At 32.3% G+C, this 26198-nt stretch overlaps 2 protein-coding genes across 8 annotated transcripts in view; both read right to left on the bottom strand.

Annotated features, from left to right (window-relative positions):
- Positions 1–26198, bottom strand: part of LOC135135649 (neurocalcin homolog) — a 103696-nt gene that overhangs the window by 73497 nt on the left and 4001 nt on the right. The gene's annotated exons all lie outside the window — the stretch shown is intronic.
- LOC135135650 (neuronal calcium sensor 2) overlaps positions 1–26198 on the bottom strand; it is a 96951-nt gene that overhangs the window by 66752 nt on the left and 4001 nt on the right. The window contains exons 1-2 of one of the 6 annotated variants that reach the window (XM_064064768.1): positions 4204–4310; positions 3995–4150 (exon numbers count right to left, since the gene is read on the bottom strand). The exons of 2 other annotated variants lie outside the window; for them this stretch is intronic. The gene's annotated coding sequence lies outside the window, so the exon portion shown is untranslated. Of the gene's footprint in view, positions 1–3994; positions 4316–26198 lie in introns of those variants that run through there. 3 more of the 6 variants (XM_064064769.1, XM_064064767.1, XM_064064773.1) reach the window with 3 other exon arrangements.

Genomic DNA, 26198 nt, shown 5'->3' on the forward strand with positions numbered 1-26198 from the left:
CTTCATTCTGAAAGTATAGTCCAACAAATCCCGCTTCTTTAAGAAATTATAAAATTTAATTTTGAGATTTTTATTTTGTGGTAACCTTTATAAAGTAAAAACCAGTGGCATAATTTGCACCCCCGCAGCCCCTGCCCCGCGGGGGTGCAAATTCCAATACAGCGCGGTCCTTAGAAACGTGGACAACATGAAATATTTTAAGCGGATAATAAAGTAGAAACTTCGACTATTAGCACATTCAGGTTATAAACATCACCGGTTAAAAAACAATAAAATTTTATTGATTTTTCTCCTCAACGCAGAAGAGGGAATTGCTTAACTAAATAACCACACTTTTCCCAAAGATACACAACAATTTGAACAACAATTTACTCTGCTAAATTGTAAGATGACGTACAAATTTTGATTAACGATTTACCATGCTTCCACTAACCTTAAAATATTTGCAAGATTTCCAAGCACTCGGTTTTTGCAGTTTGTTAAACTGTAAATATTATTATAAAATCACACATGCACAAGTATGTTATTTTAGGTGCAGAAGTATCTCATTTTATAAAATATAAACAATATTTAGATTACGTCATCTTATTGTTGGGGGGGAGGGGGGGGTGACTATCCAAATAAATTTTGGTTAGAGAGCTTTATTACCTATACGATATTCCTAATACACATCCAAAATTTGACAACAATCGGTAGAGTGGTCTATAGGAGATTATCTATCTAATAAAAATCCTGACAGACGGCAGGCAGACAAAGAGGCAGACGGAAACAGGAGGCCTATTTTTTCGTAGTCTAGAGATCATGAAACGTTTACTTATCAGGAAGTAGGAACAAACCATATAACATTTTGTTAAAATAAACTAGCACGTACTAGAAAAGATAACATTCATCCTTTAGTTAAAAATTAATAAAGTACTACACAAACACATTAAAAAAAAATTGGTCGAAAGTTGTTTCGACAGACAACCTCAAAAAGGTTTGCAACATTTCAAAGCATTCAGTTTTGCAATTCTTGATTTAATGAATAAAATACATTGACTCAGTCATTAATTTTTTTTTAGACACTCTGTATAACCAAATCTAAAACATATTAATGCAGTGATAAATCACAAGTATAAACTCATCATATTTTGCACATTTAAGATAGGATTTATTCAGCAATATATTGAGATGACGTCATCAATTAGGGGGGGATGAGCAAAACATTTTGATCAAAAATTTACCATGTTTATGATAACTTTAAAACATCTCCAAGATATCAAACCATTCGGTTTTGTAGTTTGTGATAATCAATAACATAAATTCACGCATTTATTAATTTTTTTGAGTCACCCTGTAGATGCAAATCCAAAAAATATTAATGGAATGATAAATCACAAGTACGGACTCATCATATTTTCTACATTTTTGATAGAATTTATTTGGCAAACTTTTGAGCTGACGTCATCTATTTTTTGGAGGGGTCAAGTAAATATATTTTGTTTAAAAGTTTATCATGCTTATAATAACTGTAAACCATCTGCAAGATTTCAAAGCTTTCGGTTTTGCACATTCAAAATTAAGTTGCAAAATATTGTTTTATATTTTTTTTTCCAAAAATCTGGACGTTTCGGGTAAAAACTCAATACGGAGTCGTAAACTACATGTGTAGGACTATGTTATTTCATATAATTTAAAACCCATTTACTATGTGCAATTTTGAAGTGACGTCATCACGTTATTGGTGGGTATGATTAGGCAAATTTTGTGAACGTTTTACCATCTACATGATATTCCTAATATAAATACAAAACTTGACAATAATCGGCCCAGTACTATCGGAGATTATCTGTCTAATAAAAATCCGGGACGGCAGACAGACGGACAGGGAGACGGAAACGGGAGACCTATTTCTTCGTACTCTAGGGGTCGTGAAAGTTCGAGAAAACGTAGAAGTAGAGAGTCGGCCGACGGATTCGATTACAATACTTCCTTTGCTTACGTTCAGGAAGTAAAAATCTTGGATATTACTCCTAATATAGGTACGAAATTGCTACAGGACTGATACGAAGAAATGATAACTATCGCATTATTTAGGATAACACACTTATTTAGACAATTATAAAAAAATTATCACGTAACAGTGCTGTCTGCTCTACATACTTTGCACTACGGATTTCAGTCTGTTTGATACTAGAATACTATATTTCCAAGTCACTCTTTAGTCCAACATACTTTGTTTCTACTGCAGAGAAAAACAGTAGTTGTAAAAATTAAATACAAAGACGATGTTGGCCCGCGTCCCGTAACAGTTCCATATTGTTGACCTTACAATGCTAAAAGAAAGATGACAAAAGTTATACATACAACTTACACTCAGAAAGAATGGGTGAATATGTATTTCCAAATATTTACTGCAATATCTCCAAAAATCAATTTTTTAAAACGTTCAAGAATCGATTGCAATAATATTCTTCAGTTTTTGAAATTTACCAATAATAGGAAATATATAATTAAACACCCTATTTATATATATATACTTTTCACTTGTATCTTACAAAAAAAAAAAACATTAGCAGTAAAATTAATTAACCAAATGTCCTAATAACTGTTGCATGAATGCAACAGATTTAAAAGGTCGTGAACTCGTGCAACAGATCCTGCAAACGTAACGCTACATTTTCATGGAATAGTAATATCTGTACAGCGAAACGTTTCTTAATGGGTATCAAAAGCTTAAGTGACCTTCCAGGTACAAGAAATTTGTTTATGAAGATGTATATTTATCTAGTACTTCATAAACAAAACATTAGAATATGTTCCGTATGTTCAAAATCTCCGCATCCACCCACAGTCCTCAGTGTTGCTTAAAATTTGAATTATGGTTCCAAACCGTTTCAGGTAAGTCTTGGTTTGAAAGAGAAGAAAGTCTAAATTTGTTACAACAAAGGGGATGCTGTTTAATGAATTTTTGAAATTTTGTCGCCCGTGAAATAGCATGTGGCTAAAAAAGGTATATACTTTGCTTACGTATCCAATCCACTCAAATTTTAGGAAAATATAACATCAAAATTTACTACGCAAAGACCGGAGCTCCGTTTGACGTTTGTGAGATCACTGAATAGGCTAATAACTACTCGCTGCTATAAAATTGGCACCATGGCGTCACTGGCAACCCTTAAAAATGTAATTACTCAAGAATCATTGAGCGTAGGAAGTTTCCATTTTCAAACGTGTGTTGTGGCCTAAATATTCGGAACCAACTACATATAAAGAAATCTTCAAATACTGCTACATAAAAAGTTAATCATTAAGAGCATGCTTGGTAAATATTGGCGACATAAAATTTATTAGTTTTGCTAAGCAAAAATATTATAAAAAAAAAAAATCTTTGAAAATACAAAATTAATTTAAAAATATAGGCCTACGTGCGACACTTTCAGTGAGTGCCAAACTAAGACAACCAAAAATTATGTTTAAGTTAGATATTAGTCTTAAACTAAATGTACCACATTATTACCAGTCAATCCTTGATAATAGAGAACGAATTTTATTCTCATACATCATTCAGAAAACATACTATTTTCAACAGTATTTATGTTACCGTCTTTTTGTCGAATTATGCAAATAGTAGAATGTACCTACACTAAAATCGGAATTCATAGTCATCTGCTTAAAAATCACCATGGAATTACAGAAATTAAGTAATGAAAAATTTCTAATTGCATATTTATGACGTCCTTTCGATGAAAACAAACATAAAAACCGATAAATATTTCATGGAATATAGGTTGTTATCGCTATAATTCAGTTAAATATAATATTACAACGTTTATGTTTTGACATGGTGTCGCTATGATACTTTAACATAAAAGGATACAAAAATATGTACTAATTTGTTCCATATCAACCGCTACTTAAATGTTCATAATCATAATTACCAGTAAAGACAGCTAGGTAAATGATTTATCTAGTTAGAGACTAATCTAGAGATCAATTGTCTTGAAAATGTTACCGTTGGTGGAGCTAAAAGTATGGTTTAATCCCCTGATGTGCGCGTTAGATTGCAGGTGTCGTACGTCACTAATATTTATCCATATTCTAAGCACAGAGACGAAATTTTGCAAGATTTTTAAGTAAATCGTCTTATAAAAAGCAACACAAGTTGGTCCTAGAATTAGACAAAATAATGTCTTTCATTATCCACATCAAATAAAGTAATACATAGGGCACTTCACTCAAACTAACATTATGGAAGTTTCAGACGCCGAAGAAAGATGGAACAGTGATGACGCGAACACACTAGGCCGACGCGCTCCTGCGACTGGTCCTGCGACGGCGGTAACTCTTTAGATCAATATTGGCAACAGCTCACAACGTATGCGCCGCCAGGCCTCTCCCGCGCTGCTCACCATCGCCATACCATCACTTGTTTCACCCCATTATCCATAATGGTTACAAAATTATAAACCAAGCCTACCTACTGGTAAGAAACTAGTGATTTTTTGAAATTTTAAAACCAAACATAATCGTTATAATTAGAAACATTAATAATAATCACAGTAGTCTTTAAACATTTACTTTCCCAAAAAAAACGGACACATTTTAGATAAACGCCATCGTTCACTACCGTCCTGGGACCATTCAATAAAAGAACACCGTGTTGATCACTGGCAAAGTCCAACAGACACTCAGAATGCTAACAATGGCAACATTTAATATCGTTTTTTTCAAATCACCCTGAAATTGTCACCTACATTGAAATTAAAAAAAAATATATTGCGGCAGATTTTCAATAAAAGTTACAGTGGTACAAGATGACTTTCGTAACTAACTCTAGCATCCAAGTGGACATTAATTTGTTCCGGCTCTTTCGAAGGTATAATTACGACGGCAACGAAAAATCAAATGTCATAACTCATAATTATTTTAGCAGATGATACATTGACCATACTAATTAAAACTTTAAAAATGTCTACTATAAGAAATAGCAAATCCACAATACTTTTAAATTTCACAGGTCACAGGATGCAAGAAACATTTACTACGAATAGGTCCTATACCGATATTGTCAAAATTAAAAACTACCAACACTGGATTCTACCGTGAAAATACAACTGACAATACCGTCGTATTAAATCAGAAGTTTGACATGGGAGGAAAACACACATAGGTTGTAACTAATTTATACTAAGTGCAAATTTTGGAAGGGTTAAAGGTTTCAAACCGTTTTAAAGAGAGATATTAACTCAAATTCTACAAATGTTAATATATATTATTTTTCAAAATGGACGCGAAGGTCAAGGACACGCAAAACCCAAAAATTTACTCTTAACTGTGTAGTTTAGTATTTTTTTACACCTCCTTATTTTACTTTATCGACAATGCAATAGTGACTGATCTGTCACTTGAGACGTCAAGAACCGCATTAATTTTGAATCGTTTTGTATGAGCGCGTTCTATCGCAATATTTATGATAGATTATGTTCCTACGGAGTGGGGAAGTTAGAAGAACAACTTAAAAGCACCCAGCAGAGATCCTAAAGGAACAGATTTATAAATATGCCCAGGATAAATGGTATGGCAGTGACGAGAGCAAGAGGAATTATCCACCTATTTTTCAATATTCCTACCACTGTCAGTATAATCCAATTGAACTGGCGTGGGGACAGTGTAAACTATATTACAATAAACATATTCGGGAACACGGTGGTGCTATTGGTGTTGTACAGTCCTTATGGCGGGAGGCTCTTGCTACAGTAGGTGCAGACAAATGGCAAAATTTTATTAGACATTGTGAACGGCTGATCAGGGATGATTGGAAGCGTTTAATGGGTAATGCACCATATGAAGACATACCCTCAATCATAATTTCTCTCGATTCTGATTCTGAATCAGAATGTTTTTCTAATAACTTGTCAGCTTGTCACTTTTTCATTTGGCATTTAATGTCAACAACAATCAGCATTAAGCCCTCAATGCAAACGGCTCTAAAGTCCTTGCTATGTACAGCAGCAGTGTTGAAACATGAGAGTAAAAGCAATGTAAATTCTGTGTTTTCTGTTATATAACATACTATTTAGTTACATTTTCTTTTGTTTACAATATTATAGACGAGTACAACACAGATGTACAACAAAACGTGTTGTTTACTGTAACGTCCGCGACCCTACAGTTTTGCGAGGGTTGTGATCTCCGCTAACTACACTGGTAAGTTGTCGACCTTGAAATTTGCTTAAATTTTGAAAAATAATATAGTTGACTTAATTTGTTTGTGCTTGCGTATTTCATAATGACAAGTTTGACGTTTGCTGAAGTTTCAACGGTATATTATGAAAATCACCATTGGAGTTTTTTTTGGTTAGCAACTGAAATCAACAAGTGGTGGTTTTTTTATTTTGGCAAAACTATATGAAATATATGACTAGGAATGGTCTTGATTCAATTTATAACTTTTGATTTTATTACCTCCCTTTAGCCACCTAGCATTAGTATTAGGTACCGCTAATACTTAATACACGATATTGGTTAGAATACAACATATTATATGAACTACAATTAAAACAGTCGAAAACACAGTACGATTATTACCATTTTGATAGCCACTTGACAATAGTCCACACACAGATTTGACACGAACATTGAATATCTGTCTATTTTTGAAGCCTCTCTCACGTTAAAATATTTGATATACATATAAACTATAGTAATCATAGCAGTACGCCATTCCGTTACTACTTGAAACTTGTCCTACCGTTCTCTTTATGACTTTATGATGTTTATAAAAAAAAAAGGTTATGTCGACAGAACTTGGCTTGCCCCTGAAGTAGTAATAAATCCAGATTTTTCGAAAAATTATAAGATTTGATTTTGCGAATTTTATTTTTTGATGATAACCCTTATAAGTTAAAATAAAGATATGTATGTATTGTTAAAGTAAAGGTAAAGCAGCGTGCTACGCGTTTATTTCAAGTAGTTTTTCGATTACAAAATTTTCTGATGACGTCATCAACATTTTTGCAAGCATACATACATCAATTTAGATAGATGCACTGTAACACTAATAATAATAGTATTCTATTTCCAAATTTTCGGAAAAATGGAGTAAGTTGTTCTTGATTTAAATTGTTTCATTAATTAATTTTTTGAGTTACCCTGAATATATTGTGAGAAATTGTGAGGAACTAAACTTAGTTGATCCACCGAGTCCATAAACAAATTTCAAGATGATCGTTTATGAATGATTTACGTACTGGTACATATAATCTGTTCTACTTTTTTACGGTAATGTTTTTTGCAAAACTGACAAATACATACTTTTGAAAACTATTTAATTTCTCTATCCTCTTTCTTTGTGTACATACTATTCCTAATCTATTTTGATCTTACAAAATCAACCAAAATTTTAAAATTTGCTTCACTGAAATGTCATAAAGAATAAAAAAAAATGGTCTAAAGAATTTAGACAGTACCTCTCGCTGTCGGAAACGTGACGACTGCCTGCCTATTATGTTTTTTTTTTTAGTATTACATTTTTGTAGTGGATTATTTTAACATAAAATAAGTATTAATTTTTCCAATTTTGTCATTATTTGGCATTGACATCTTTGTCATTTTTTTTGCGATTGCTATGATTGCTTATTAAAAAAAAATGGTCTAAAAAGTTAAGACAGTACTTCCCTCGCTGTCGAAAACGTGACGACTGCATGCCTATTATGTTTTTTTTTTTTGCAGTAGATTTGAAAACATTCGGTTTTGTAGTTCCTGAGTAAATCAATAAAATAAATTTACGCATTCATTAATTTTTTTTGAGTCACCCTGTATATGCAAATTCAAAAAATGTGAATGGAATGATAAATTACAAGTACAGACTCATCATATTTTGTACATTTTAGATAGGATTTATTTGGCAAACTTTTGTGGTGACGTTATCAATTTTTTGGAAGGGACAAGTAAATATATTTTGACTAAACATTTATCATGCTCTCTATAACCTTAAAACATCTGCAACATTTCAAAGCTATCGGTTTTGTAGTTCCTGATTAATTCAATAAAATAAATTCACGCATTCATTAATTTTTTTGATCACCCTGTATATACAAATCAAAAAAATTTTAATGGAATGATAAATCACAAGAAAAAACTCACCATATTTTGTACATTTTAGATAGGATTTATTCAGCAAAATTTTGTGGTGACGTCATAAATTTTTTATGGAGGACGACCAAATACATTTTGATCAAAAATTTACTATACTTATGATAACTTTAAAACATCTTCAAGATATCAAAGCATTCGGTTTTGTAGTTCCTGAGTAAATCAGTAAAATAAATTTACGCATTCATTAATTTTTTTGAGTCACCCTGTATATGCAAATCCAAAAAATATGAATAGAGTGATAGATCACAAGTACAGACTCAGCATATTTTGTACATTTTAGATAGGATTTATTCGGCAAACTTTTCAGCTGGCGTCATCAAGTTTTTGGAAGGGATAACCAAATATATTTTGACTAAAGATTTATGATGCCCTTTATAGCCTTAAAACATCTGCAACATTTCAAAGCATTCGGGTTAGCAGATTCAAAATTAAATTGCAAAATGTTTATAATTTTGATTTTTTTTCAAAAAATCTGGACGTTTCGGGTAAAAACTCAATTCGGTGTCGTAAACTACATGTGTAGGACTATATCATTTTATACAATTTAAAACCCATTTACTACGTACAATTTTGAAGTGACGTCATCCCATTAGTGGTGGGAATGATTAGACAAATTTTGGTTAGCGTTTTACCATCTACATGCTATTCCTTATATAAATACAAAATTTGACAACAATTGGCCCAGTACTTTCGGAGATGATCTGTCTAATAAAAATCCGGGACGGACGGACGGACGGACGGACGGAGGGACGGAGGGACGGACAGACGGGCAGACAGACGAAAACGCGAGACCTATTTCTTCGTCCTCTAGGGGTCATGAAAGATCGAGAAAACGTAAAAGTAGAGAGTAGGCCGACGGACTCGATTAGAATACTTCCTTTGCTTACGCTCGGGAAGTAAAAATATTATCCTCGCATAAAAGGTGTCGATGGATACTTAATATGACAGGAAACAAGGTAAGTTTATTATCAAATATATTTTAGTCTTTAGTCACGTCACCTGCCAAAGTCTGTCCAATAATTCTTAAATCTGGTCGTATCACCACAGATTCACTGCCTATTGATTCATGCGGTAATACGTAATTTAACTGTCAACTGATGAAAGCGCATCAATAATAAAATCGGTTTTAATACGTTACGGAGAAAACAATGAAATAGTTCAAAACGATCAAATTTCTTTGCACATATTAGAATACGAGAGAATCTTTAAATTATAAGCGCTTGATAGTAACTTGTCATTTATGTTATAATAAAAACTCTGGAATCTGTTGTATCTCTGTTAGTGAATAACTTTACCTCTTCTAGAATATAATCGATAAAACGCATGTACTTACACATATGATTATACAGGCTGATTTTTTTAAACTGAAACTTTCAAATACGTATCTCTAAAAATAAGCAATCTGCGAAAAAATGTCCAGAATAAAAAATTAAATACGCCGCGGGGGAAATACATTAGTGCTAAAATTACCCCTCTTCCGCCTCTCCTTCTAGGTGGGTCAGGGATTAACTTCGAAATCTTAAGTGGGAACTAGGGAACTACTATTTTTCTACGACTAAACGTACGTATGATTTGTCTGAAATATTTTTTCGGATTCGTGACAACCTATGCATACGATTCTGCAATACTTTGGCAATAAAACATTCCACATTTTATGTAAATAGTAGGGATGTACCGACTAGTGGCCGACTGGTCGGATAAGCCGACTATTCGGCCGTTTTTCATCGTCGGCTGCAGTCGGCGACTGGTCGGCTAAACAGCCGATCGGTCGGCTTTTTTTATCAAAATTAAAATAGTATATAAAACAATTAAACCCGGTTTACAGAACCTCAATTAAATATTTAATTGCGATTTAATTTTTAACCCCGCGTTAAAGTACCATGTGACCGACTCAACGCCAATCAAACGTCGCTAATGACCTTGTTCAATGCGCGATCAACTTAATCTCGGTTAAAATATTGTATAAACTGGCCCTAAATTGTGTTATTCTTTATTTTTGTACTGAGTTACTAAAAAAAATTAAATGTTAAAATTATCCAAACAAATTTAAGTAACACATTTTTTGGAAAACAAAGGAACTTTAGTTATTCCTTTTATTAAAATAAAACAAATTTTTAAGGTAGTCAGAGAAATAGAAAAAAAACACACTGTCTGTCACATTTATAAACCGGTTTTAACAAAGCCGAACAGTCGGCCGACTAGTCGGTTTTTACTGGCCGAACAATCGGCTAGTCGGTTAGTCGGCCAGACCTACAGTCGGTACATCTCGAGTAAATAGTCGAAATTCGTCGCAAAAAAAGTTTATTCAGGGTGTAAGTTTCGAATAACTTGGAAATGAAAATAACTGTAAAAATGTAAATGGCTGCCAAAAAAAACTACTTTTAGTGTACCCCAGGAACAATGATGAGGACGAAGTAGTTTTCTGTTCCCTCTGGGGTGCTTGATTATCGTGAGTCCATTTGCCTCACGTATCAGAATGATGCTTGATTTAGGTGAGTTCCCTCGCCTCTCACCTATCAGGCTGCTTGATTTATGTGAGTCCCTTCGCCTCTCACCTATCAGGCTGCTTCATTTATGTGAGTCCCTTCGCCTCTCACCTACCAGGGTGCTTAATTTACATGAGTCCTCTCGCCTCATCATTTTTCAATTAAAGTAAATGCTGAAAATGATGGCTTTCGAATTCAATGCGTGTTGAATGCCTTAAATTTCAACACAATAATTTCTGATTCGCCCAATTATATTCCCATGTGTTGTTGATTCTTGTTTGTAAACTTTGTCTTTGAGATAGCCTCACAAAAAAAAAAATCTGGCGAAGTAATGTCTGGTAATCTGGCAGGCCAATTTACCGAACCAGAACTACCGATCCAATGGCCATTGAAATCATGATCAAGTACTTCACATGCTACCATCGAATAGTGTGCTAGCAGCTAGACAACCATCATGTTGAAATCACATGTTCTGTCGCACTTCTAAGTCTTCAAGTAATGTTGGTAGTTCATTTTCCAAAGTGTCTGAGTACATTTCACCAGTCAAGTTGCCTTCAATAATGTAGACTAATTTTGACTATTTACAATGAAAACGTGATATTTTTACTGCAAACAGATTGCAAAATCGTATGCATAGGTTATCAGTGGGAGAAATAGAAAAAAATCGGATTTCGCTTATTACGTTATCTGTCATGAATTAAAAAAAAATGTTTCAGACAAATCTTATATATTTTTAGCCGTCGAATCCGAACCTGTAATAAAATTTGAGGATCCTATTTAAGATTTCAAGACTACCCTCCCCCGCTTCCCCACCCACCGACAAGGAGGGGAGACAAATTTTTTGTACAAAAGTATCTCCTCCATGGAAAAATTAAATTTTGAATCTGGACATTTTTCGAGATATTTGAAAGTTCCAGGTTAAAAAAAGCACCCTGGATAGACCACTATATTAAATAATATAATAAATCTAAGATCTCTCAGTACCTGTATTATCTTTTCTCGGAAACATAAAATTTACTCTAGTGCACTGGTATCTTCAGTTCATTAAAAACTGCATGATTTTATCAAAATAAAATTTATAATAAAAGTTATTAAGAATAATTACTAATTGTTAATACAAGGAGGTATTGATACACTTTTCCATTATCAAAACAGAGAGGGGTTGACTGGCAACTAGTTCCTCCAGTTATGGTACCGAAAAGTTAAAAAAAATACTCTTCAAAATCTCGGTTTTGATATAATCGAGTACTTCAGTGATTGCGTAACTGTTTTTGAAAGGGTTGCTCAGCAAGGAAATTTGTGCGGATATCGCAGATACGTTGAAGGATCGATCATAATTCCTTGTTTGCAACCACAAAAAACTGGATTATCGAATCTGAGAGAACAAAAACAGATGTCTAAAATGAACACGGTATTGTTTTTCTGTGCTGAAAAAAATTATGCCATGCCTAACATTTTACAGCATTGAACTGGGCTCAAACATATAGCTGAAACTTTAAATATTTTATACGAACGTGTCTTTTACACTGTACGTCATGATTTGGATATGAGAACAATATCTGTCCAATGGGTCCATAAATCCCGAAATGTTGATTAAAAACCACTCAGAATGGCAACTAGAAATAATAGGAAATTTGTGAAAATTATAAAATGGTGTATCTGCTACAGAATCTAGTAAACTCATCTGAAATACACGCAATGAGATTGAAGAAAAAACGTTCCTTATACATTTGTATATATCGTACTTGGTAAAATTGATTAAATTTCTCTCATCATCATAAAGTACGGATGAACAAGTTTGCATAAAAGCAGCGGACAGGTGATCAGCCTTCCGTAAAGTGTAGTGAATGTGGTGGTTCTATTGTGTTGCACTTCATCACATCTGATAAAGTTGACTTTGTTATAAAGCTCAGGATGAATATAGTGTATTACAAATCATTTATATACATTGTTAAATAGTAAAAGCAACATCACACATAAAGTAACTTAGATGACAAGTTAAATCATTTCAAATTGATTAGATATCTTATGGGGTAATTTCAAACTAAGTTAATTTGTTACTCCTTTTAATTAAAACAACAATGAAAAACATTACAAAAGCAAGTAGGATCAATCGAATTTCTGTAACTCGAAATATTTAAGAAATGTTCCACAAACATTAAACTAAATGGCCCAAGAATGCATGAAGTTGGATTGAACATTTTTATATAAATGTGGAGCGTCAGCAGCAAAATAAACATTCCTACTTTCGTCATTTGGATTAACTATTGAATTTTGAAACTGCCTTTTTGTACTTTTGATTCAAATTTCTTTTACAATTTCTAGATAATGCGTCTCCATGCGTGGAATTTCCAGTAAAATGATAACATAGTAAAATAAAATTTACCGTTATTTTGACGCTTCGTGTCACAACTCTTTTCCAAAGTATATCTAGGGACACTAGTACCTACTAATGTAACACTATGAGTTTCCACCATAGACGTTAGTCCGTTGGAATTAAATTATTATTATTATTATTATTATTTTGTAGACAAATGGTTTCACATAAGCACTACCAAGAAACAAAGAATCAAACAAAACGTCATAAAATAATGTGCGAATTTCTGAATTTGGGTTCTAGGTTGGCTTTAGAATAAAAAGTCTTATCGCTGACATCGACTTCCAACGTGGTCAGTTTTTTAGGTTATATATTACTACTGGTCAGCATTTAACTTGACACTTTCAGTTATGTATACCTTGATTAGAAATTTAACGAATTCCACCTTACTAAAATGATTTCCTACTTAAATCGACGATTGACCACCTTTACTTGAAATGGAGTATATTATATATTAGAATCTGCGAAGATATTGCCTCCTTTTAAAAAATTTTTCACATTGACTAAAAATTTTACAACGAGAAAAAACTGATATCCACAAAAAATTAGATACTGTCCACATGTACAGCTTTTAAGTTTAACCACAAGAACATGGAATTAAAATAGATCAGATTTCAGTAATAAAAATGAAAACGCGTTAGTTCAATACCAACAATTACAAATATACTTAATTTTATGAGAAAGAAACAATAAAATTTCAATAAAAACTATTAATTATATAGCACTCTTTAAACATTTGTAAACAAATCGTAACGACGAAAAACTTATTAGTTGCAGGTACACAAAAATCAAATTTATAGAACCTTAAAATAGACTGAAAGTTACATTCACTATACACACATTCATAAATAAAAGTGATGAAAATATAATCGTGTAAATAAAACTTGCGAATTAAAAATATGATGGTATTCTATTGTTGGACTTACGTAATTAAGACAAAGTAACTATTTAAAAATAGTTTCATGGAATTCGAAGTAAAGTAGCTGCACTTTGTTTTTGTTTGCCCTGTTTGGCTATTTTCATCAAGAATTGTACACCAAGCGAATGGCGAAATACTATTCTAACAATTGGTAAGAATAATCATAACGTCTTGTATCCACTCACAACCAGTGCTTTTTAACAACATAACACACAGCAACAGCCACCGCAATATCCATTTATTTAATTTAATGAACGAAAAAAAAAAATTACCAGACAACAAACACATTGTTTTAAAGAGAAGACGAAGTCGGAAAACCATTTAAAATTTCTGAAAATATTACAGTTTCACACAACTTTGTGAATTGTTGGTATAGAGATAATCAAAAGCAGTTCCAGAGGCAGACAAGTAACAATGCTTCGAAAACCCCGATAAATGTATGTATGTAAATTGCGAGATACTGAGAAAATATTTTAAGGCCCCCATCTAAACTGCAACGGATCTTCGTAGGGCCTGAGAAAGATCTATGTCTACGATATACAGGTTATCTAGTTACTGTACTCAGTATGTTAAGTGCATACAAAAGTGTTTAAAGATTTACACAAGATTCGTCATTTTTTACTTCCCGATCATAAGCTAAGGAAGTATTATAATCGAGTCCATAGGCCGAATTACCACTTTCATATCTTCTCGATGTGTCATGACCTCTAGAGTACGAAAAAAGTGGTCTCCCGTTTCTGTTTGTCTGTCTGTCTGTCTGGTGTCTGTATCCATTTTTATTAGACAAGTAATCTCCGAAATTACTGGACCGATTGTTGTTACATTTTGTATGTATATTAGGAATATCAGTAGATGGTTAAATGGGATGACGTCATCTCCAAGGTTTATAATAAAAAGTCTTTTGAAATTTTATAAAATAAGATACTCCTGTATTTGTGGTTTGTCAATCCGTATCGAATTTTCACCCGAGGCATCCCGAATTTTTGGAAAAAATTCAAAAACGAATAACAATATTTTGTAATATAACTTTGAAGCTGCAAGACCGAATGCTCTGAAATCTTGTAAATATTTTAAGGATATCGTAATCATGGTAAATCGTTAAGCAAAATTAATTCGTTTATCCCCTCCCAAAAAATTGGTGATGTTATCTCAAAATTTTGCCGAGTAAATCCTATCCAAAATGTGCAAAATATGATAAGTCTATACTTACTTGGGATTTATCACTGCATCAAAGTTTTTAAATTTCTTATATAGGGTGACTTATAGAATAATTAATGAAAGAGTCAATTTATCGATTAAATCAGGAACGGCCCACTCCGTTTTCCCGAAAATTTGGGAATACAAAACTGTTATTATTAGTATTACACGGCACCTATCCAAAGTGATATACCGTGTCTTTGCAAAAATGTTGATGACGTCATCACAAAATTTTGTTACGGGAACACTTATTTGAAAGGTACGCCCAGCATGCTTCTTTACATTTACTTTAACGCTACATGCATATCTTTATTTCAACTTATACGAGTTCTCATAAAAAAAATAAAATTCGCATAATCAAATTTTATAATTTTTCGAAAAAGCTGGATTTATTTTATTGTATTTCAGCAGCGAGGGAAGTTCTATCGAAATAACTTTCAACCAATTTTTTATGTATAGAAGTTATCACAAATAAAATATTGCTGAATCAAATTGTATAATTTTTCAAAAATGGGTTTGTTAGATTGTACTTCATGGGTGAGGGAAATTCTGTCGAAATAACCGTCGACTAATTTCTTTCCTAAAGTAACTTTCGTGAACAACCAAATTCGAAGACTTCATCTGACAGCTAATTCATTAAATCACTGTTAAAAACCGTTAGTTTTATTTTCCTAGGCATGCACTTCCATATTTGATTCACGGTCTGCTGAATGATATCGCCTGCATTGTTTGCTTAAAGTTTCCATTGTTTAAAAGTAAAATTTCCTAAACAGCTTCAACATGCATACATTTTACACTTACAAGTAAAGATTACTAAAAGCGTCTCACATTGCTAAATTTTGCAGGCTTTTTTATTTTCATTTTAATGTCTATGTTTAAGTTTTATAACAAACTATACTTGCTATTTACGTTTAAATTTACTTCCACAGTACCATTTTAAAGCTTGTATCTAATTTATAAAAAAATTAGGGTCATGTTTTAGAGGTATATACAACAAAAAATAGGCCACGTCCATAGAAACTTTAACATCCGAAGCCAATAACCTTTTAAAAATAAAAACAGAAAATAAACTTCATTATATTCCCTATTTTATTAATACAATGAAATGTAGCGATCGTTAAATTGACGGGTTAGAGCTCCTGATATGTTTTAATTTTTACCTTTGAACAAAAGCTCGACATCGTCTGCGCGGCAAAGAAAACTCATGTAACTCTACTGGCAATTTCCATGCTTATACGTAGCGCAATGGATTTTCTTCTTTCGGTATGGTAGGACAGCACACTCAACTCCTTAAAACGAGTAGTTTGAAGATTCTGTGAGTGGCTTTCCAGATTTTAAGTTGCGCGGTAACAATTTTCAAGTTGACTTTTAGTACACAGACCACAGATGTTTCAAGACCATTCAATTGTACTGCAATGCAAACAATTGTTAAATAAATGTTATTAATGGGAACAGTATGTAACACAATGTACTCCTTTATTATATTTACACGTTAATTATGCACACGTATAAGAGTTGTCCAAGTAAATAATTTGAAACATGAAATTCTACGATTAATCTCAAAAATAACACTAACACTAATATTTATTATCTTCCTCCGAAAACGAATGCTGTCACCTCAAAAAAAATGGTCTAAATTATTTAGATACAACCCCTCAAATACAGGAAATTTTGAGGTGACGTCATCAAATTATTGGTGGAGATGATTGGACAATTTTAGCTAGCGTTTTACGATCTACATTTTCCTAACAGGTCTATAATTTGGCAACAATTAGTCCGGTAGTCGGGAAGATTATCTTGCTAATAAAAATCCACAGAGACGACTGATGACAGATAGATAACATACTTTAATAGAAAAGAAAAACTTTTAATAGTGTAAAATATCTTGTAACTAATTACAACCATTGCGGTTTCTTCTCAATGAAATAGAGCCGTTTTACATGGTGACATTTTTTTTATAAAATCTTTGGACAGAGTCGACTTTTGGTACTACATAACTGAACTGAACAAATTAATGTATGACCAAACGAAGACAAACAAATCTCCGTTACTAAATTTAAAATTGTAAAATCGTTTGTAAATTTCAGGTACATACCTAAATGGAAATTCTTTATTGTAAAACCAATTATTCTTCTGCCTGAAGACGGTACTGTGTGCCGAAACACGCGTGTAGCAGTTTCCTACAAATAAATATTTCAAACTCTTAAAAGCTTTTCTTTTCGAATGAAGTTAAGATGGAGTTTAAACATAAATAACACATCACCGACAAACAGAAACGCTAGACCTATTTTTTCGTACGTTAGGACTCCTGAAACGTCAAAAAAAAATGAAAGTAAGTAGCCGTTCGCCGGATAGATCTTATTACAATATGTACTTCCGTAGCTTACGCTCGGGGAGTAATATTAAATAAATGTTTTGAAAAATGTACCTTACAGAAGTTCTACATAAATAACTTTACATTTTTTTTTCTTTCAAAAATAAATGTAAAGGAAATATTGTACATATAAACCTTTTAACAAACATCTAATTTCATGTTTTCTTAACGTTTCACTTGCTGTAGGATATCGACATCCGGTTCCTCTCCGTGCGTTCATTTGGTTGTCTATCTGTGGTCGATTTTATTAAACAGATAATCTCTAAATGCACAGAATTATTTTTTTTCAAATTTTAGGAATGTGTTAAGTTTACCGTGTAAGTTGTAAAACACTAACCCAAATTTATCGATCTATTCCATCCGCAAAATTGATAACATTATCATAAAACTTTGTTAAATAAATTTCACCTGAAATTATACCGTGACATGTTTTTCCAACTATTCTTAATAATGTAGCCATACCTTGAACGTCATAGATCTAAAGTATTGCAAATTTATACAGTTTCTACAACAAAACTTTATAATTTGTCTTAAAACCTACGTAACAAATTTTGGTAAGACATTAACACTGATTTCATAAAATAGAACGGTACACATCTACATTTATTTTACACATTTTCACAATAAAATTGACGACTTTAAAAAATTATTAAGTACACGTTTCTTCAAAAATATGCCTTGAGATACAAGGCTGTTTGTGATTTGGTAAAATGCAAGCTTATTTTTTAAAATATCCTGTACATGACAAGTTAAAAAAAATTGTGAATCATTGATTAAATCGAAAGCGGTTTATCTAATTTTCCTGGAATTCTAGGAATACAATAGTGTTGTTATTAGTTCCTTTCTGCATCTCAAAAGGAGTAAAGTTATATCGGATGCTTTTTCAATTTCTACTCTAGTTAGCCGTGACACGTCAGCAGTAAAATTGAAACAGTAAGCGTCTTAGCTAACTAGAGTTTAAAAAATCACCCAGTATAATCAGTCTCACAAACTTAAACAATAAAGTGTATTGTTTCGTATATTAAATTGTTGAGACATCCTTTAGAAGCAATTCTAAAAAAATGGTCTAACGTTAATTTGACAAGAAGTTCCATCTCGTCCCTGAAGTACACTACAAGATATTCAGGTTTTCCTAAAAATTATAAAATTTGAATTTGCGGATTTTATTTTTTTATTCGACAAAATTTTGAGGTGACGTCATCAATTCTTTAGGGGATAAATGGATAAAAGGTTTAAGATAACCTTCAAACGATTTCAGAACATTCAGTTTTCGAGTTTCAACGTTAAATTGTAAAATGTTGTTATCCAACACATTATTATTATTAATTATAATTAGTTTAATACATAATTTATGACATACGTCTTCAATTAAGAAAACTGTTGAATTAATGACCGAAAAAGGTGAATTTTATAAAAAAAAGATTTTTGTTCGTATGTCAAACCATGGCCGACTAGTATAAAGATTATGGCCTGTCCAAGAGGTAACATACGTGTTACCATCTATTAATAATTACACTTAATAATTTTGACAAATTTTAATTTGATTTGACATTATGAGACTTCAAAACGTGTAATGGTGGTTTGTTTCGGTTATGAATGCCTTTGTGCCTTTCAAAAAATGTTAATAATTCTTTTGTCGTTTTTGAATTGTTAATAGATGGCAGCACGTATGGTACCTCTTGGACAGGACTTTAAACTAGTCGACCAAGGTCAAACTTTAGGCACGTGGAAATAATTTTGGTTAGAGTTAGAACACTGCAGTGTCAAATTTTTAAATGTTTTGTGATTCACGAACCTCTTTCAGTATGATAATATGTAAAAATTTTAAGAATCTCTCACGTAATCTCTTAGATATACTTAATAATAATTTGCAATGTTTTTTTTTTGGTGTAACTTACAATGAGTTTTTTTTTTTTTTGATGAGAAGGCAATTAACGTAACGTAATATATAGTTCTTTGTGTAATAAAATGTGTACATTGCAACTTTTTCAGATAAGAAGGAATTTTAAATCATGAGGCTTCATGTTATCACATGTATAACGTACCATTTTTTTGTGCAACAGTAACAACTTTTTAAAATAGATACTAAAAATATTAATTAAAAACAGTTGTAGTTTTTAATACCTCTGATAATTTAGCTTAATTATAAAAAAGATTAAAATTAAAAAGAAAGTAAAATAAAAAAATTTCGAAACTCAGTTCGACAACGTTATTTGATTAAAAGACAGGGTGGATTAAAATCCATTCATTGAGAATTGAATTAATCATAAAATGGAGATCCTAAAAAATTGTTCTGGGAATATACATGTGCGCACTTTTCAGAAGTAGCAAGGAAATTCTAGTAGATCCATAGTGCATCAATGCAGCCTTTGAATTTCTCTTAAATCAAGAAAACGGAAAGTGCTCAGAGATCAGTTATTAATTAATAATAATAATAATAATAATAATAATCGTAATTTATTATCCAACAGACAAAGATCTATGTGGATACTTGTACATAACTCCGGATAAGTATACACAAATACATATAACAAAAAAAAAAAAAAAAAATAAAAAATCAATACAAAACAATTATATAACTAAACACTAATCACTAAAAAATGATATAACTCAACATGCAGGAACGTCAACTACAGTGGCGTAAGAACTGCATTTTTACACAGATAAGTGAAATGTTTGATATTCTGTACAAAGATGTCTGCAAGTGGAGCAATGTTATTGTAACTTCTGCACATATTATATATCGGCGAATAGAAATGTTGATTAGTTCTACACCAATCTATTGCAAATGTTCCAGTATATCTACAATTTAAGCGCGGTATGTGAAACCTAAGATTACCAAGCAGATTTTGTGAAAAAATTTTCCCGTGAATCAGCTTATGTAAAAATATAATATTTGCCACCGTTCTTCTATCCTTCAACGAGTATAGATTAAATTCATTGAAAAGAATTACGCTCGAACAAGTTCTTACGGGATATCTGCCAAATTTAACATAAAACAAATGTTTACAAAATTTTCTTTGAATACGCTCTATTGAAGATATATGAATTTTGTAGTATGGATCCCATACGACGGATGAATATTCCAGTTTAGAACGAATAAATGAATAATATAATACAAGCAAAGAATCAACATTGGTAAAACCGACAGTATTTCTTATAATAAACCCTAACATTCTATTAGCATGATCACAAATATGTTGAAAATGAGGTATAAATGACAATTTTGAATCAACCACAACACCAAGGTCTTTAATTTGGAATACTCTATCTATTTCTGTATCGTTTAATTCATACTTATATTGTGTAGTATTAGGTGATCTAGAAAAGGTTATTACTTTACATTTGGCTACATTAATATTTTGTTTATTATTGTGACACCATATAATAAAATTATTAAGATCATTTTGAAGCGAGTAACAATCATCAAGCGTGGTAATAGTTTTAGCCACCTTCAGGTCATCAGCGTACACAAAGATAGGACACTTAAATTCTAAAAGTGCGTCATTGAAGTATATAATAAATAAAATAGGTCCAAGGTTTGACCCTTGCGTTACACCACTCGTAGTTACATAAGTTTGAGAGCGAAAACCACGGTACTCAACATACTGAATGCGATTACACAAAAAGGATTGAAATAACTTTATTAAATTACTACACAGGCCAAATTTGCTCAACTTATCAAGCAAAATCGAGTGATTAACCACATCGAAAGCTTTAGATAAATCTGTGTAAATAACATCAACTTGTTTTTTACTTTCAAGAGAATCAGATATGTATTGGATGTATTCACACAGATTTGTTGAAGTTGACATTCCTTTTATAAAGCCATGTTGACTGGGGCTAAGTTGATTAGATACATGACTATATAAATTATTAGCTACAATTCTTTCAAAGATCTTACTAAAATTTGAAACTATTGCAATGGGCCTATAATTCTCGATGTTATTACGTACACCAGATTTGAAGACCGGGATAACTTTAGTAGACTTCCACTTATTAGGATATGCAGCCTCAGCAATAATTAAATTAAACAAGTAGCAAAGGGGTTCACATAAACAAGAAATACAGTCTTTTACAAGGAAAGCAGGCACATTGTCAGGACCCATAGTAAAATTAGAATTGACTTTTTTGACGGCATCCAAAATATCACAGGTATTTATTACGAAATTGTGTAAGACGCTCACTATATCACTTTCTCTATCACAGACTGGGAAACTATCACAGATATTATCACTACTAAAGACGTCACTGAAATGAATCGCGAAATGATTGACAATTTCTTGTGGATCAGTTAGTTCAATACCTTTATTGAACACATGGCCTGGGATACTCGAGACATTTTTCTTTTGATTAATATATGCCCATAAATTTTTTGGATCTTGCTTGATGTTCGTTTCCGCCGATACCATAAAGTTGATGTATGCCACTTTGATTTCTTTCTTAATGAGTCTCCTAAGATCATTAACTTGTGATAATACTCTATCAAATTTATTTTTTTTATATCTCTTCCATAATTGACGCTTACGTTTAATATAGCCTATGATAGATGGTGTATACCAAACAGGATAATATGTCGTAGTATTAATTGGAGTCTTGGGAATAAATCTATCTAAAAGGTCATAAATAATGGAATAGAAATAGTCGCAAGCAACATTGACATCTTTAATAACTAGTAGTTGAGACCAGTCTGTGTTATTCAGGTATCTGTATAGCTCTATATAATTTCCTTTACGAAAATTATATTTGGTCTTAATTCTCGAAAAGTTGAAATTAGACTCTTTCAAATTAGCTGCAGGAACTTGTAGAACGATAGATAACGCAGGATGGTGAGCATCTTCATCAACTACTGGAGTATTGGACTGCAATACGGTACATTTCAAATCCTTAGAACAAAGGATTAAGTCTAAAAGTCTACCTTTAGCATTAGTTACTAAGTTCTGCTGCTGTAAATCATTAAAATTAATAAAATCACACAGTGGAATATTCGACCCTGTTAAATGTCCAACATTCTCTTTTTGCATCATCTGATTATAATATTGAGGGATGTTAAAGTCACCTACTATTAAGGTTTTTTCAGATATAAGATTCTCATGCTCCAAATACTCAAAGATTTCTTCGTAACAAATACTGGGTGAAGCTGGTGAAATGTATAAATTTATTATATTTAAACTGACGTTTTCATTTAACTACACCTTGACTCCAATTAAATCAGCATCCGTAACAGGCGATGTTAGTTTTAATTGTTTACTAGACAGATGAGATTTAACCGCTAACAAAACTCCTCTTCCTCTGCCCTTTTTATTTGCTCTGAAGACATTAAACATTGAACTAAAATATTCGGAACTTAGTACATCATCCTTCAACCAGGTTTCAGTTAATGCGAGTATATCAGAGTTATTGACAAAAACATTAGGATAAAAATGATTTACTTTGGTATTTAACCCTCTAGTATTTTGGTAATATATTTTTATTTCTTTTAATGCAAGGGCTTCGTATTTATTTGTCTGTTGGAATATTAAGCGTTTTTTTCTTCTTTTTTAATAATTTTTGGTATGCCATTTTTGTATCTTAAATAAATATCAGACTCACCTTGCTCTTTACGATGTTTATATTCAGTCCTGACCAAATAAGATATGTTTTGTTGTCGTGGAGTTAGATCCCGATTTAAGTATAAATTATCCTTACGTCTGTAAACCACTAAAGAATCAATTGCATCTTGGGCAGAAGAGAAAATTATCTTAAGAGGACGCACTTTATCTTGGTTATATTTACCCAAGCGTACACAAGAACGTATCTTGATGTTATCATTGCTACCATTGGGCACAACTATAATATATGTAATAATTGAATGGTTAATTACTATGTAATAAGTAATTATCATATCTGAAATTTAATGTAGTCCCTGTAGAGCTCAATTAAAAGTTAATTCACGATTAACTTTTAATTGGGGTCTGTTGCTGGGCAACTTGCATGTTTTGACCAATCAGGGGTTCATATTCCACATTTTAATCCTGTGTTAAATTAATCGGGGATTAAATTTTTAATTCGCTTTTCTATAAGCCGGCCCTTACTGTTGTAAAATTTGGAGAAGACGTCATCAAATTGTGGGTGGAATGATGAGATAAATTTTGGTTAGCGTTTTACCACCTAACTATACTCATAACATAAGTACATTTAAAATTTGAAAACTATCGGTCCAATAGTTTCGGAGGTTATCTGTCCACTAAAAATCAACACGGACGGAAGACGGGAGACAGACAAATAGACGGACGGACACACATGCGGAAATGGAAAAAGTCTGAAACATCGTCTTTTGACACTTGTTATATTATTTTTTATAAAATACTCTGCATATTAAAGCCCAATTTTATTTAGACTACAATAAAGCTCATATTTTTATTTATCTTTCTACAAAATATGGTGACCCAGAGATTAAAAATAATGCTACTGCGATTTTCTTGTGAACCCTTCCATTGCTAAAAAAGTTTCAAAAAAATGAAAATAACTGGTAACGTCGCACTGGGATTTCGAAAATAATGTATAGCTATAAAGCCTAAGAATATTAAAAAAATTGGTCGAAAGAGTTTAGACAGTACTTCCCTCGCTGTTAGAAACATGACGACTGCATGCCAATTTTTGTTCTCATTACATTTTACTTTATTACATACAATGTAACACTAACAATAACTGTTGTATCTCCAAATTTTCGGGAAAATGGAGCGAACTATTCGTGATTTAATGAATTAAATAAATTGACCCATTCATATTTTTTTTGAGCGACCTGTTAAGCAAATCTAAAAAATATGAATGGAATGATAAATCACAAGTACAGACTCATCATATTATTTACATTTTAGATAGGACATATTCAGCAAAATTTTAGGGTGACGTCATCAATTTTTTAGGGGGATGAGCAAATACATTTTGATTAAAAATTTACCATGCTTATGATAACTGTAAAACATCTCCAAGATTTCAAAGCATTCGGTTTTGTAGTTCGTGATTAAATGAATAAAATAAATTCACGCATTCATTAATTTTTTTTGAGTCATCCTGTATATGCAAATCCAATGATAAATCACACAATTGTGAATTACACCATCAAAAATTAAAATAAAATCCAATGTTTTATATAATAAGCGGAAGTCGAAGCAATAAAAAAGTCTGGGCAACCATCGGTATGGTTGTACTCTCACGTGTACAATCTCAACAAGTGTTACCGCTAATTATCTTAAATTAAGAATGCATATACATAAATCATTTTGAGTCACCTCTGATAATACATGCGGCATAGGTGAGTAAACTCTTTCGTTATTTTATTGACTATAAATCAATATTCAAGACGACCCAATTCATTTTCCCGAAAATTTGGGCATACAGTACTTTTAGTTTTAGTATTACACTACATCTATCCAAACTGATATACGTGTCCTTGCAAAAATGTTGATGACGTCCTCGCAAAATTGTTTTAAATTGCCCCGCTACAAAAATGTAATGAGAAAAAACATAATAGGCATGCAGTCGTCACGTTTCCAACAGCGAGAGAAGTACTGTCTAAACTCTTTAGACCAATTTTTTATTCTTATTAAAGATAAACTTGCAGTTCTTTGAGCAAATTTGTATCAATTAAAAGATTTGTGTGATGGCAAGTAAAGTAATCGAGTCCATGGGACGAATGGCCACTTTTATATTTTCTCGATGTTTCATGACCCCTACAGTACGAAAAAAGTAGTCTCCCGTTTCTGTGTGTTTGTCTGCCTGTCTGTTTATCTGTCTGTCTATCTTTCTGTCTGTCTGTCTGTGTGTGTATCTATCTGTCTGTCTGTCTGTCTGTCTGTCTGTCTGTCTGTCTGTATGTCTGTCTGTCTGTCTGTCTGTCTGTCTGCCTGTCTTCTGCCTGTCTGTCTAGTGTCTGTATCCATTTTTATTAGACCGATTGTTGTCAAATTTTATATGTATTTTCGAAATATCATATACAGTAAACGCACTTGACATACACCTTGTAAAACTTTTATGACTTAAGCGGCTTAAGCTAAACCACCCTTATGAATCAAACTGGCTATTGTAAGCTTTATGGACCCGAACCGCAAGGATTATGACTGTCCATTGTTGCCATAATGAAGCTGTGAACTGAGTTAAGTTATACAATAGGCGCTTAAGTCATAAAAGTTTTACAAGGTGTATGTCCAATGAATTTACTGTAAATTGTTAAATCCGAAAGTCTATTTGTTATAAGAATTCCATAGTCTTGTAAAACCGTAACAGATAATACTTCTCAAACGTTACTATTTTTGTCTCACTTTCTCTCATTGCGGTTGAGATGATCCGTATTGCCTAGAATTTTAGGGGCGGTCCTAAAGATCTACCGGAAGGTGCGTACAAAGCAGAAGTTCTCAAACAAGAAGTACTGTTTTGTTGAACTTGAAAAGGAGATGTTTAATGAAACAGATGAAATGTAAATTTTAAGTTAGTGTTATGTTTAATTTTCATAATACCTTACCAATGGGAAAACGCATTAAGATTGTGCAACTGTACGGTAGAAACTATTTATTCGATTTTGCATTTTGCCTGCAACAAAACATAAATGTTTGAGAACCTGGGTCAAATTTCGGGTTGCACTCCGACAGGCGCAGCTGTGCGTTTTCTCTCTCGCACATCCGCTTAAGTTAAAATGAGATAGCGTTTTGTTATTCTTGTTTCTCA

Source organism: Zophobas morio, unplaced genomic scaffold, assembly GCF_036711695.1.
Source record: "Zophobas morio isolate AGI-343-1 ecotype UQ-CSIRO unplaced genomic scaffold, CSIRO_AGI_Zmor_V1 ptg000024l, whole genome shotgun sequence".
NCBI lineage: Eukaryota > Metazoa > Arthropoda > Insecta > Coleoptera > Tenebrionidae > Zophobas > Zophobas morio.